The sequence below is a fragment of the Protopterus annectens genome, chromosome 2.part0 (genome assembly GCF_019279795.1).
Source record: "Protopterus annectens isolate FY-2018-M chromosome 2.part0, PAN1.0, whole genome shotgun sequence".
NCBI classification, from domain to species: Eukaryota; Metazoa; Chordata; order Ceratodontiformes; family Protopteridae; genus Protopterus; species Protopterus annectens.
In genome coordinates, this window is record NC_056728.1 from 968527048 (window position 1) to 968541739 (window position 14692).

Below are 14692 nucleotides of genomic sequence, written 5' to 3' on the forward strand. Positions count from 1 at the left end.
CTCACTGCTGTAATGAGCAGAGATGGCAGAGGCATGGACCTTAATGGAAGAGAAGGATAGGCCCCTGTGGAGTAGGTCTACTAGGTAATCCAGGATGAGAGGTAAGGAGGGCTAAGCTGTGTAAGCTACTTTAGAATGAATCCAGGAACAATACCTTTTCCACTTATCAGCACAGGATTTCCTAGTACTGGGTCTTCTGGCTTCACGAATGACATCCAGCACCTACTTGCTTAGGCTGGCTACTGGAGGAGAATTCAAGGAATAAGCCAGGCTGCAGGGTTCAGGGTTTGCAGTTGCGGATGCAAGATCTGTCCCTCCTGCTGAGTGAGGAGGGATGGGATGTGGGGTAGGTGCTATGGTGGCACCGCTGACAGACTGTGCAGTAGTGGGTATCAGTGTTGACATGGCCAGTCTGGGGTAATCAGGATTGCCCTTGGTCCTTCCTGTCTTATCTTGAGTAGTACTCTTGTAAGAAGAGGCAGAGGGGGAAATGAATAGATTGAGAGTTTTACCCACTGGAAGGATAGGGCATCCACTTTCTAGGCCTTGTTGTGAGGTACCCTGGTGCAGAATTTGGTGAGCTGGTGATTGCAGGGGGAGGCAAATAGGTCCACCATCAGGGTACCCCATTTCTGGGTTAGAAGGCTGAAGGTGTTGAGGACTAATTGCCACTCATGTGGATCTAAGAGATTTCTGCTTAAGTCATCTGCCAGAGAGTTTTGTTTGCCTGGCAGAAATTGAGCCTGCAGGTGAATATGCATATCCAAGGCCGTGTTCCACAGGGTCATGGCTAACATGCATAGTGGATAACAGTGGGTTCCCCCCCTGCTTGCTGATGTACCACATCACTGTGGTGTTGTTGGTTTTTATTAGAAGGGGCCCTGGAGAGAGGAGTGATCTGAAAGCTATTAGAGCGTGCTGAGCAGCTAGCATCTCTTTTTGATGAGCAGATGAATTTGATTTGGGGTCCAGTGGCCCTGAATGCACCTGCTGACCAGATGTGCCCCCAGGCATAGTCTGATGCTTTTGTGGTTAGGGTCTGGGTGGCATGGGGTTGTGTAAAGGGAAGTCTCTTGTTGTGGCTGCATGCTGCTGCCCACCAAAGAAGCTCTGTCCTGAGACAAGGAATGCTAGGTATGACAGTTTCCAGGTCCTGAGAGTGTGGGCACCAAAGACTTTTTAAGTACCATTGAAGCTTCCTCATATGCAGTCTGGCATATAGATTTTCCTTGCGGGTAGTTGGGTTCTGGTGGCCATTTGAGAGAAGTAGGCTGTCAGATAGGCTTGTTTTTCTGGAGTAAGGAATGCCAACTGGGATGCTGTGTCCAAGCTTGCTCCCAGAAATACAATCTTTTGACTGGGGACTAGTTTTGATTTCTTTTCATTGATAGTGTACCCCAGGGAGGTTAGAAAGTCCTTTATAAATGTCAGGTGCTGTGACAGCTTTTCCTGACTGTCTGCCTGAATCAGGCAATAGTCCAAGTAAGGGTATATTTGAATCTTTCTCTGTCTGCAATAGGCAATGGCTGGAGCCAGGCATTTTGTGAAGACTCTGGGAGCAGTGGATAAGCCAAAGGGAAGCGCAGAGAACTGTTAATGCACAGATCCTGCCCTGAAATGTAGATATTTCCTGCATGAGTCCCTGACAGGGATGTGCAGATAGGCTTCTTTTAGGTCTAGGGTGGCTAACCAGGCATCTTTGGACAGCATAGGGAGAAGCTGCTGAAGGGTGAGCATTTTGAATTTTGGTACCACCAGGAAGTTGTTTAGAAAGGATAGATCTAAGATTGGGCACCAGGTGCCCTCTTTTCTGGGTACCAGGAACAGTCTGGAATAAAAACCTTGGCCTATCTGTTCTGCAGGAACAGGCTGAATTGCCCTTATGGACAGTAGGGATTGAACTTGGTTTTGTGCTTCTGCCCACTGGTTTGGAGGTAGGTCTGGGAACTCTTTTGGGGTTGGCAGCATGTGGAAATAAAATTTGTACCCCTGGGATACTACGTTGAGGACCCATTGATCGTTGGTGATGGAGGTCCAGTTTTTTGCATGGTAGGCAAGTTTTCCTCCTAGGGGCACGAGCAATTGGGCAGAGGTGAGAAGTGGAGTTGAGAAGTCACTGTGAATTCTTTCCGTAAGGGGGTGGCTTAGCACTCCCTGTTTTTGAAGTGGAGGTACTCCATTGATTAGATCTCTGCATACCCTGAGACTATAATCTGGGGGGGTCTGTTTCCCCTGGGTCTAGTCTGAGATGGCCTTGAGGGGGCTGGAAAGGACCAATGTTTTGAGGGGCAATGCCTGCTGAATCTTGGAGGCTGCACTTGCAAAAAATATTTGACTGCCTGCATAGACTTAGCCTTTTCTTCCATCTTTTTTAAAACCTCTTCTGCTTTGGTGCCAAACAGATTGTCCTTGTTCAAAGGAGTGTCCAGTAATTTTGATTTGACATGGTCTGGCAAGGTCTGCTCCTTAAGCCAAGCATGCCTTCTAAGTATGGAACCTGTGACTGCTGCCCTGCAAGATGCTTCTACGGCGTCAAACCCACATTGCAGGGTATGCTTGGTGACTTGGCTCCTGTAATTCTTTATTTTCTGCACAGTCAGGAAAGGTAGATAATTCTTGCTTAATAAGTTCCATAGTATGTTGTTGTTATTTCAGCATGTGGAATTGGCAATTTAATGCTGTAATGGCGAGAGTTGCAGAGGTGAATACTTTTTTACCCCATCTGTCTAAAGCTCGGGAATCCCTGTCCGAAGGGGTGGGATTCCTAACTGTAGTTGCTTTTATTCCTTTAGGCCCTTGGGAGATGACCTCTGGGTCAGCAGTAGGATTTTTGAAAGAAATTTGTGAGAGTCAGGGACTCTGTAGTACCTGTCTGGTTTCCTTGGAGCAGTGGGTAAAGTATCAGGAGTTAGACTGGATTCCATAAAGACATCATCTACAACATCCAGAACAGGAGGGATAGCTAAGGGTCTGTGCTGATGTAAATCTAAAAATTCCCTGAATCTCTTTTTGGACTGAGGATAATCCTGGCATTCCCAGTGGAAATGCTCTCTCAAAGTATGCAGGGTTTCAACAAAAGAGAAATCCTCTGGAGGGGAAGCAAAAGGAATGGATTCCTCTGCATCTGAATCCTCATAGGCAGATAAAGACATGTCTTCATATTCAGAAACCTCAGAGTCGTCGGACTCTCAGTTGGTTAAAGCTGCTGGGGACAGGTCTCTCTTTCTCTTAGCGGGAGAAGGCTGGCTTCCCCTAATCAGCATAATCAGGTCTTCTGCCATTTTAAACATTTGAGATTGTGGCAAGGAAGCAGGCACTTGAGTTTGGGTTGTTTTGTTTAGGTGTAGCTCATACTCTTGGCCTTAGAAACTCAGTAGTTTTAGAAAGAACTGAAGACGTGAAAGAAGTCATCGGTTTGTGTTGAATATCAGTAATGCGAAGAACTTCCTCAGAAGCCGGTGCCTGCACAGCAGCTCCAGACCCATCCAAGGTAGAGACATCAGCAGGTTCCGTAATCAAAGAAGAGTCTTGCAGCATACCGGACTCCGAACGGGTCTCGGTAGCGGCCTGCAAATTAATCAAAATGGGCATCAGGGTCTGCGAAAGTGCCTCACTGAGTACCGGCGAACTGGCAACTAGCTTAACGGAAGCATTGTCTGCAGTTTTGGACCTGTGAGGTCTGTCTCTGTCTTTATCCTTATGTTTTTTTCAGAAGATCAGAAGACAGACGGATTACTGAAGCCATTTCAGAATACGGAGATCAAAAACGAAAGTATTTAGCTACAATAAAGGCCTGACGATGAATGGTTCAGGCGTTGAACAAAGCACGAAACCGACAGCAAGGTACGTCATAGTCTGGGCCTAAATAGGTGATACAGTAAAAATGGAAATCTCGGTGTGGTATTTGCTTTCTACAGGCGAGACAATTGTTAATTTTTTCTGACATCGGTAGAGGAAGAAAAAAGGATCCCCAACGGGGTACTTAGCTTTAGAAGACTTCAGGATAATTCAATTTGGAAACAAAAACTCAGGTAGCGGCCGACCGGCACTCATGTGAACTGCTTCTGTTTTGGGCTCCTCGGCAAGTAAGACTGATGTAATGGCGTCGGCTGCCTGTTTTTATACCCCTGACGACCTGACATCAGTCCTGAAGTGACAGCAACCGATGAAGAAATACTAAATCTCTAGTATTCGGGCCGACTGAGGGCTACCTGCTGGCAGATAACCCAAGAGTGATGACTACAACAATGAAACACAAAGAACATCCAGATATAGCGATCCATGAAAAGAAGACAAAAGTAGCATTGATCTCACCACACCCAGTGACTACAGTGTCTTACGTACAGAGATACACAAAGTCATAAAATATCAGTATTTGCAGGCAGAAATGAGAGTAATGTGGAAGAAAGATACCCAGAAAGTTCCAATAGTAGTAGGAGCAACAGGTCTTATAAAAATGACTCTACATTCATATTTAGATATGTTAACAACAGATGTAACTCCATATGGAGTCATTACTGGGCACATTGTGGGTGCTGCGAAAAGCACCTCTGGCTGACACCAAAGATTGAAACAATACTAACCTCATGAACATTAATAATACTTTGACTTAGGGACCATTCCCATCATGGTGTTAGAAACCCAAAAAATGTGGAGAAAATAGAAAAAATATTATACTCAAAGCAGAAAGTATTCTGAGAAATAAGCCAACATGGGAATTGAGAAAGGAGATTTTGGCAATAGGGGATGACTGCAATTATGGGTCTAAAAGATAGGCAAGAGGAGGCTGGAATTTAATGGAAAAAATTAGCAAAGGAACCAAGGTATTGGGTGCAAATAATTACACAGGGAAAGGTAACAGAATGGGAACAGGCCAAGAATACATTTGGACTATAAGCTAGGGACTGCCTTCCCTATCAAGGCCTGATAGAGTGTAGGCAAACAGAAAGGAATCCTAAGTGAAAGACTAGCACTAGTAGAGTTTTCAGTAGACACTAAAACAGAAGATGCTGTTAAAAAGTGATAATTAGCAGGGCACATAAAATATTGCATGGCAACTGTTAGGAATCAGTTAGAGGAGGTTAGAAAGGATTGGGAAGATTTACTTATTTATTTATTTTATTTAACATTTTTTAAATGGGAAAGTCCGACTTGGAACAAAGCCAGTTTTCAGCGGAGGCCCGGGGAGAAATGCTCCAGACGCATGTCTTTGTAATGTGGGAGGAAACTGGAGCACCCAGAGGAAACCCACACGAACGCTCCCTGCATGCAGACTCCGCACAGAAGGCACCCCAGCCGAGAATCAAATCGGAGAACCTCTTGCTGTGAGGTGACAACGCTACCACTGCACCACTACGTCATCCACAAAAGATAGACTGGATAAGCAATTCAAAAACAAACAATGGAAGAATACAAGCACAACTTCCAAATATGCAACAAATTCTAGAATATTTGGGATTTTGGTTGGTAGTTTTTTGCATAGGCATTTTTTTAAACTCCAAGCAGACTCCAAATATTTTTTCCTCAGGTAGACAGCAAATGTTGGAGGTGTGATGGGGAAGAAAGAGGTAATGTGGAACACATCCTTTGGTAGTGTAATGAGTTAGCAACTTAAAAAAAATTAAGCCAAATTTAAACACTGGTGTACAATGCTACCATAAATAACCATGAACCAAAACTTGATAGCATTCATTCGGAGAGCTGGCAGGTGCTCTAATATAGCACTTGATATTGTATACCATAGTAATAAAAATAATACATTTATTCAGAAAATATTAAATAAAATCACAATAATCTCTATGGCTAAGCTCTTTCATCTCATAAAATTATTAAAGAGACTACCTCAAAACTAACAGTCATTCCAAGGCCAATGACAACAGTTTGACAAGTGTATACTATTAAAGAATATACCGCCTTAAAACAGGGCAATTGGCTTAATTATGTCCCTGACTGAACAATAAGTTCTTAATTTAAAGTGTTTATAAGATAAGGAGGGTCTTAGAATGACACTTGGTTCTGAAGAAGTCTGTTAGCAATTCTGTGAGACAAAAGCACTTCATTTTATTTATTACTTTCTGAATAAATGTATTATTTTTACTACTGTGGTACAGCGAGTGTTATATTAGAACACCTGCCATCTCTCCGAACGCTATCACATTTAGATTTTAAAAAGCCTCCACAGACTACTTTGTCAGAAATACTGGGTGAGCAAAGTGGTGCAATTAACAAAATGATTTTCTGAGCTGTGATACGGGATCTGAATAGCCTAGACATAGTAATGCCTTGATGAGTTTAATTCTGGTGGCTGACAAAAAAGCAATTACTAGAAAATAGAATTATGGGAACACTATATGCAGGGTGGAAGGTTGGCATAATGGTTAAGGTGCTTACCTCAGAAACACAAGGTGCAGGCTTTGATTCAAACATGGGATAGTTAATAAAATATAGTTAACAATTAGTCTAGTACTAACCTATGAATAATGTTTTGGAATAGGAATGAGGTTTAAGGGAAGGCAGGAACTAAAGGAGCTATGTAACGTTTGACTGACAATGACTGGATAGATTCGAAGTGATGTATAATGTCTTCAACTGAAAATATGTAAATATGGTTTGTTTTCATTTATATAAATGTATGATTGTTTTTGTCATAATTCAATAAAGATGTTTCTTGTTAAAAAAAGGAAAGGCTATTTACACAAAAAGGAAAAAAAGCTCCATATTATTTTAACCATCCAGAATGATGCCAGGGTCTAACTGTATTAAATTGTGGTAAATTTCTGGTGTACTACGATCAAGACCTGACAGTTATATTAGTTTGTGATGCTTCTACATATAGTACTGGAACTGCGACACAATATGCTCTGCTATTTAGTGAAGTAAGACCTAATGTTTATGCATCTAAAACATTTGTTCAGCACAAAGCAAAACACAAATTGCAAAAAGAAGGACTTGGTTTGGCTTTTGGAGTTAAGAATTTCCAGACACGTTTAGGATAGGAGATTCAGATTGGTTACACACTATAAACCATGGTTAACACAGTTTGGTGAGCATTACACTCTCTGCCTGACATGTACCCAGAAAATATGTAATCATCTCAGCATATGAATACTGGCATACTAACTAGAAAAGAATATCTACACTTATTTCAGGGTCCATTCTGGAATACCGCATTCATGGTTGTGGGTATTTACATAGCTAAAATATGGTTTACTATTGCAATCTCGTAGTGCAGGTGATCGAACAATATGTGGTTGAAAGGCAAGTTTCAAAGTGGCACAATGCCGAACAAGACTACTACGAATTCACAATAATGAATGTGAAGTGTAATTCGGTAGTCTAAGTTTGGTACTGTGAGTGGAGATTGCTGTACAGTGAGGAACAGAGAATTTACCCTTTTCCTCACTGTAGTGTAATGTCGGAGTTGGTATATATAATTCGCAGACATTGTGGGGGGTGCAGGGCAGTCCCCCCCCCCCCGGCAAAACAGTAAAAAACATGTGCTGCTGACTTGAAAGTCTAACCGTACGTTACACTGAATAGCTTGGATGACTGTTATTTTTGAATAAAGTCGAATGTGGACGCTGGTGAACTGACAGTTGATACTGTGTAGGAGTCAGGATTACGGTTCTGACATTATATTTAGCTAATTTAAGCAAACGAAGAAAGTGCTTTCTTCATTTCAACAGTAAACCCTGAAACAGTTGGAAATGTTTTATATAAATGAAATTCCATTACAATTTAGAACCAGTAAAGTTGAGACATTCAAAAAGACAGTCACAGCAGTCAAAAAAAAAATAAAATGTTAAGCAATATCTGCAAAAATGAGGCTAAATACACTTTCTTTCTTTACACTGGTTAACTAATGTAAATACTATAAGTCTCTAGAAATGTACTTGCAAATGCAATGAATGGAACAACTTCCCTATCTGTACATATTGTTTGTATTACAAATACTGCATCTGAACACTGCCAGAGATATTATCCATGAATAATCTTACACTTAGTGTATGTATTTACCTCTACATTTATTCAAAGTGAAACTGATATATGACGCCTAATCTGCTTTTGTAACTACTATTGCACTTTTTACTCATGCTGTGACTGAAAGGGTCACTTACCTGGTTAAGCAATTATAGAATAAGTAAATAAAATAGACTTGACAAGATTATTTATTGCGTATGTGTTACAAGAACTTAGTTATGGAGTACGGTACTTGGCTAATATCAGAAAAGCTTCATCTCTTTGTCAAACAAAGTGGGACTTTCTATTCCACTAGTGCATCCTAATATCAACAGTATAGGGAAGGTATGGTCTGATATTAAAGGCTGAAAGAAACAAATGTCGACTACAGTGCTGGATGTGAAATATGAATTCTCATTATGTTTTGGTACAGTACAGAACCACATCTTAGTAGTCTACTATCACTGACCTGTAGAATTATTTCTTAATAAACACATCAGAAATAGAGCTAATCAAACCAAACATTAATGTACACAAGAAATGTTATTTGAATAAATTTCACCAAGATAAGCATAAAGAGAAACAATAATCCATGAATTAGACTCTGGTATCTTTGACATACAAATCAAAATGGTCCCAAGAGGATTTCAAGTGTAATAAGTGAGCAGACAGGCCCATTTTCATTTCAAATTGAAGGTACAGACTTGGATTGTCACAAACAGAAGATACATTGATCATGTGGGGACTGGAGAATCTTGTTGGTATTCACGATCCTGAAGAATAAAGTGCATTTACAGAAACAGTCTGTAAATAACATGTTAATGCTGGCAATGCCAGACTGGAGATATCTGTAGAAGGTTAACAAATCACTCCAGTACTCTGACGGTTTTATGATGGTGTTTCTGTTAACAGACTCTCTGTTGCACTAAGTAATAATTTGTCTACCTCAGTTCAGAAAGGTAATATCCCTTGAACAATGACATAATTGTCTCTCTCGTACTCAATGGGAGGTCATGTATTAGACTGAGATTTGTACTTAGAAAGTGACAATGCTGAGCGTCCATAAAAGGAAGCCAGTCTACAAAATAAAATGTTTCATCATGTTCATATGATAAAAATGCATCTAAAAGGCATACATGTTCTACTTCTCAGCTCTTTTTCAATACAATACACAAAACACTTTTCCAGTAATCATCCGAGTGGATATCAAACTGTCACTTACATGAAGTACACTATTACACCTCATTCAAGCAAGTTTTACTACTGAAGAGCTTTCAAACCAATCAAGGCACATTTCTAATTTACATATTTCTGGCACCAGCTTTTCAATATGAGAGAACAATAACCCCATCCCTTAGTGTTTTCACTGAAGCAAAAAGAACAATACCCCCATCCCTTAGTGTTTTCACTGAAGCAAAAAGTCTTGAAATGTACATAGGTTCAAATGGAGATGAGAAGATGCAAGTTTTTCTTAAGATCAGCCTGCCAAACATTACTGCATGCATGTAATCTAAATGTTAGAAATACACATTCTAAAGACCTTTCATGTACAATAGACTGAAGTAATATCTTTCTGTCAGAATGGCTATTATGGCTACTTTAGCATGGAATGTAAATACCCTTACAGATACAGACAAAAATCAAGGGTACTGAATTATATTAAGAAATGCAGAGTGGAAATGGCAATACTGTAAAAGGCACAGTTGGAAAGAAATTACCATGTGAATTTGACAAAGAAAGGATTTCAGGATGGTCATTCAGCAGAATAGTGGGGACAAAGAAAAAGGGGGTGAATAATACTAATTAAAAGATGTGCTCCAATATTCATAGAAAAGGGAAAATATATATGTATGTATGTATGTATTTTTATTTATATATATATTTGTTTACTGGGGTACGGGTCTGATCAATACTGACCAATTTCAGCCTCAGCCTGGGTGACATACAAAATTTTTTACAAACAAAAAATACAGAAATGTAAGCAATAACAGAATAGTTTAAACAAATTACATACAAAAACTATGTATATGCATTCCAGTGAATAAGCACAGTTCCATGTACAATCAAGCAGAAAGCAGAGTTCAACATACAATATTTACAAAAACACAAGAAAAACAGACAATAATGGTAAACTTGTGGTAAGGATCTATTGGCAAAGCAGAAGGATTACGAAGGAATGTATTTACATTCCACCAAAATTATTGATATTGCGCTTTAAAAATTTTGGGAGAAATAATCTTTCAGTAGGGAATACTATTTATGGATGGGGCTGAAACTTGATTTGCAATAATGAGGTTGTATCAGGGGAAAATCTGAAATAATATAAGAGAATATTTGGTATGGAATCGGTGAATTCAGTAGTAGGAACTCTGACAGAATTTACATATCATTCCCCAAGGTGCAATAACTGGGAGTATATTAGATAGAATTCATATTTCACAGCCATGTGTACATTTAATTGAAAGCTTTAACACACACTGAGTAAATATTTCAGATCATGCAGTGCAACAAACTAAGATAAAAATGCACGGTAATGAAGTAAAAATGAACTACTGGTGCTTTCCTACTTACCTGTTAAATAAAGAAGAATTAAAGGAATGGGTAACGGAAATGATTTGAGAGTTACTGGGGAAGGTAGAAATGTCTTCTGAGATATAGCTGGTGAGTGGAATAAAACAAAAATGGAGTTTAAAAACAGGGTAGAGATAACATACAATGAGATATGGGAAAGAAGTAAAACTATTATTTAGAGGTCCTGACAAAGGTTAAAGTATTGCAAAATAAGGGGCATCTGACAGAACAAGAGGAGCAACTGCACAGTGGTAAAAGGAAAGTAAGGAGATTACTGGGAGAATATATAATAGTTCAGAAAGGTTGCTGTTAAGCAACTGTTTTTAGCTAAAAACATCAGAGCACAAAATTTTTAAGCACAATGACTTATGCAACATAAAGTAGAATGGGCTGTCGAGATCCTATACAGGTATTACAAACATTCTGGAAATTGTATGAACATTAATATAAGGCAGAGGAATGTGGAAACCAAGAAATGGCACAAATGGAAATATTATAGTAGACTTTATGCCATGGGGAGGGGAAGATGATACACAACAATTAACTGTAAAGCAGTATTATCTCAATTTACTGGTCGAGGGCATGTATGCTCATAGGGGATCTGGAAGTAATTAAAAGTCTAGAAATTCTGGTAGTAAATAAGGACGACTCTGACTGTACTTAACACTACAGAACAGACATTTATGCTTGATGTTTTACAATTATTTATTGTAAGGCATTTATTCCAGGAATAAGTTTTCACACACAAATATTTCCTCTCACATATGATATTCACATATGCTGCATCTGTTAAAATACCTGGTCAGCCAGGATATGACAGGTGTGTGAAGTTAAATTATTCCACTTCCTTTCAACTGTGCAAGACTGTTCTCACTTACAGTAGGGACAGATCTGTTGTGAGCACGAACCATGACTGTGCACCGAAAAATAGAGGAAGCAATATGTCAGTTGTCTTACAATGGGAATTGGTCTTATGACTGCAAGTTACTTAATAAACTGAATGTTATTTCCCCTGCAAGTCTTAACTGAAATCTAACACAGTATAAAAATAGATTCAATCAAGCAATAGTGTCTACAAATAAGTTGATCCTTCCAAATTCTGTTTGTCTGTGTGACCTTTTTACCCTTTGGCTTGGATGTTAGTTTGGATATTTTGCAGGCACCTTAACGTTTATGGCCATCAGGTGGGTTTAAAGACCCTGGGTTTCTGAAGTATAGCTAAACAATCCACTTACACTGTGCTGATTAGGTTAATAAAAAGGCCAAAACATGCATGCCCACATCTAGTGCCACCTGGCTTTATTGGCCTGAATGTAACCATAAAGACTTAAAAGAAAAATGTCATGGGCATTTAAAAGACCATGTAGCTGAAACACTTGATGCCCTTAAGGCATCATCTGCATGTATCCCATGGGCCTCCATTACAAAGGGGTTTATGGTATCACACTGTGAAAACTCTACTTTTGCTGTTTTTTTCTTGCAGTTTTTTCCCTACACAACAAGGTGATTTAGGATTGCCTGATTTCAGTGGATACTTTAGAGCTATGCAGTTAAGGCTCATATACATAATATAAGCAGAAGGTTATAAATTAAAGTGGAAAGAGATGATGTTGAAATGGTAGAAGTTCAAGAAATAAGGAGAAAGTAGGACTTTGGATGCAGACCCTTAATGAGAATAACAATATTCAGTAATCCAATGACAACTGGTTCATATTTCATAGAAGATTATATTCATAAAGTTGCAGAAAGTATTGTAAGAACTAAGCCAACATGGGAATGCAGAAAGAAGATTTTGCCATTAGGGATTACTGCAAGAGATATAGAATGTAAGGAAGCAGGGGATGGGCTTTACTGGAGAAAACTGGCAATGTTTTTTGTGCATGCGCAATACTTTCTGTGCTAGACCACTTGACCTTTCAGATTAAATATGGGTGATGTAATTGTTCAAATAATGATCTATGCAAACACTGAGTAATATGACTGCAAAGTTTTCTTCTTGGGAACAAACTAGACAGGGAAAGTGACTATAGAGAGAGATAAGGCCAAGTTTGGACTGCAGGTTAGATACTGCCATTCCTACCAAGGATGGATAGCAGAGTATAGACAAAAGAGAAAGGAACAGATGAGTGCTATGTGAAACACCAGCTATGGTAGAGGTTTTAGCCAAATTTAGAGCAGAAGCTGTCTTTAAAAAGGGGATATTTATAGGAAATATTAACTACTGCATGATAAATGTAAGACCCAATCAGAGGAAGTTAGAAAAACTGGTAAGACAGAATGAAAAGACAATTTACAAAGAATCAATGGAACAACATCTGTATGGCTCCCAAGTATGCAACAAAATCCAGAAAGTTTAGAGATTTTGTTTGGAAATGATTACAAAATGTTTTACACCCCAAGCAGACTTCAGAGATTTTTTTCCTCAGTTAGACAGGAAATGCTGGAGGCGTGACTGAAATGACACAGGTTACTGGGAACATGTTTTTTTTTTCAGATTGTGACAAGCTGGCAGATTTTAAAACTTCTGTACAGAGTACTCTGTCAGAAATACTGGGTAAGCAAACTAAGGAAATTATTATTTTGAGATAGGACTCAGGATCTGAACTGCTTTTACATAGTGAGAAATTTAACATTACTGGCTGACAAAAAAAATTGCTACTAAATGGAATTCAAATGGGTGGGTTTTGCATAATGGTTAAGGTCTTCACCTCACAGACACAAGATACAAGGTTTGATTCTGACCTGAGGTTATTGGCGAGGCTTGAAATCAGAGCAGTTAACCTATTATTTAAACCCTTAAGAACAGTAGTCAGGAATTTGGGGACACACACAGACAATCATCTAACCTTTGACCACCACTTGTCTATAGCAGTGAGGAAATCACTCTGTTGTGCAACTTATAAATAAAAGCATGGCATTTAGGTCCGAGGAAATCATTGTTCCACTGTATTTGGCATTCATCACACCTACATTTGAGGACAAAGCCCCTTTTGGTATGTACCTAAGAACCTATGAAAATGTAAACCAACTATAATTGAAATACTGAACATTGTAAAGGAGATAAAAGAACTAGGGGTGGGACCTTTGGAAAAGGGAAGGAGCAAATTACATAGAAATACATGGAATTTGTGGGAACAAAACTTGCAGAAAAGTGTTCAGGCGCTGGAATGAGGTTTGATGAAAGGCAGTAACTGAGAAGTTTATGTAACGGAGAGGACATTTGTTAAAAAGAAACAACATATATGTAATATGTAATGTACAAAGCATGACTATGATGAATGATAATATGGCTTGGTTTTTTTTCTATTAATATATGTGTGCCTATGTCTTGGATAATTCAATAAAGGTGTTTAAAAAATAACTATGGACCCCAAACAGTTAAATCAAAGGTTTATTTTTGACCTCAGATAAAAAAAAAGGCTTGAACAAACAGTGTTCAGTGTAAACTATTAGAAGAGTAGTCTGTGTGACCCTATATAAAATGTACATATGTGGTGCAATAGAGTGTTTACTTAGAAAGTTGATGTCAGAAACCTGCAACTACAAACTGGTCTCTAAAAGCATATAATGTGCTCTAATTCAAAATGTTTTTCATGGCAAAATCATAGCGAGTGCAAAAACAGTAAACAGCTCTAAAGTACTTTTAATTCAAAGCACAAGTACAAGGTAAAGATATTTAATGATAGTCATAATTACACTATATATATATATATGGTTCTACCTGACATAATCGAAACCACACAACACCGACAACCACATCACCGACACCACATATTCGACAGTCCATAAACACGAAACCCCATACAAAACAAAACACATCCCCATTCCACAAACCACACACACAACACAAGCACACCAAAATCCTTACAAGCCCACACTAAACCTTACCCTCCCTTAAAACCCTAAAACCTAAACCCTAACCGCCCTAACCCCCCCCCCCTAACCCTCACCCAACCCACCCCCCACCCCCCTAACCCCAACTCACTTAACCACCCCTATCGCTCCTAACCCTAACTCACTAAACCCCCACCCTATCGCCTCCCTAACCCTAACTCACTTAACCCACCCCTATCCCCACAGACCGTCAATCTCCACACTTACCTCGGTCTTCTGCATTGTCGATGTTCTGCAACCCGCGAGCGTCGGGGTCTTCTCTTTCTTC

General features: G+C 39.3%; 1 protein-coding gene across 1 annotated transcript in view; it reads right to left on the minus strand.

Moving 5' to 3' along the window:
• LOC122792799 (extracellular matrix organizing protein FRAS1-like) overlaps window positions 1-14692 on the minus strand; it is a 4352848-nt gene that overhangs the window by 87214 nt on the left and 4250942 nt on the right. The window lies entirely within an intron of this gene.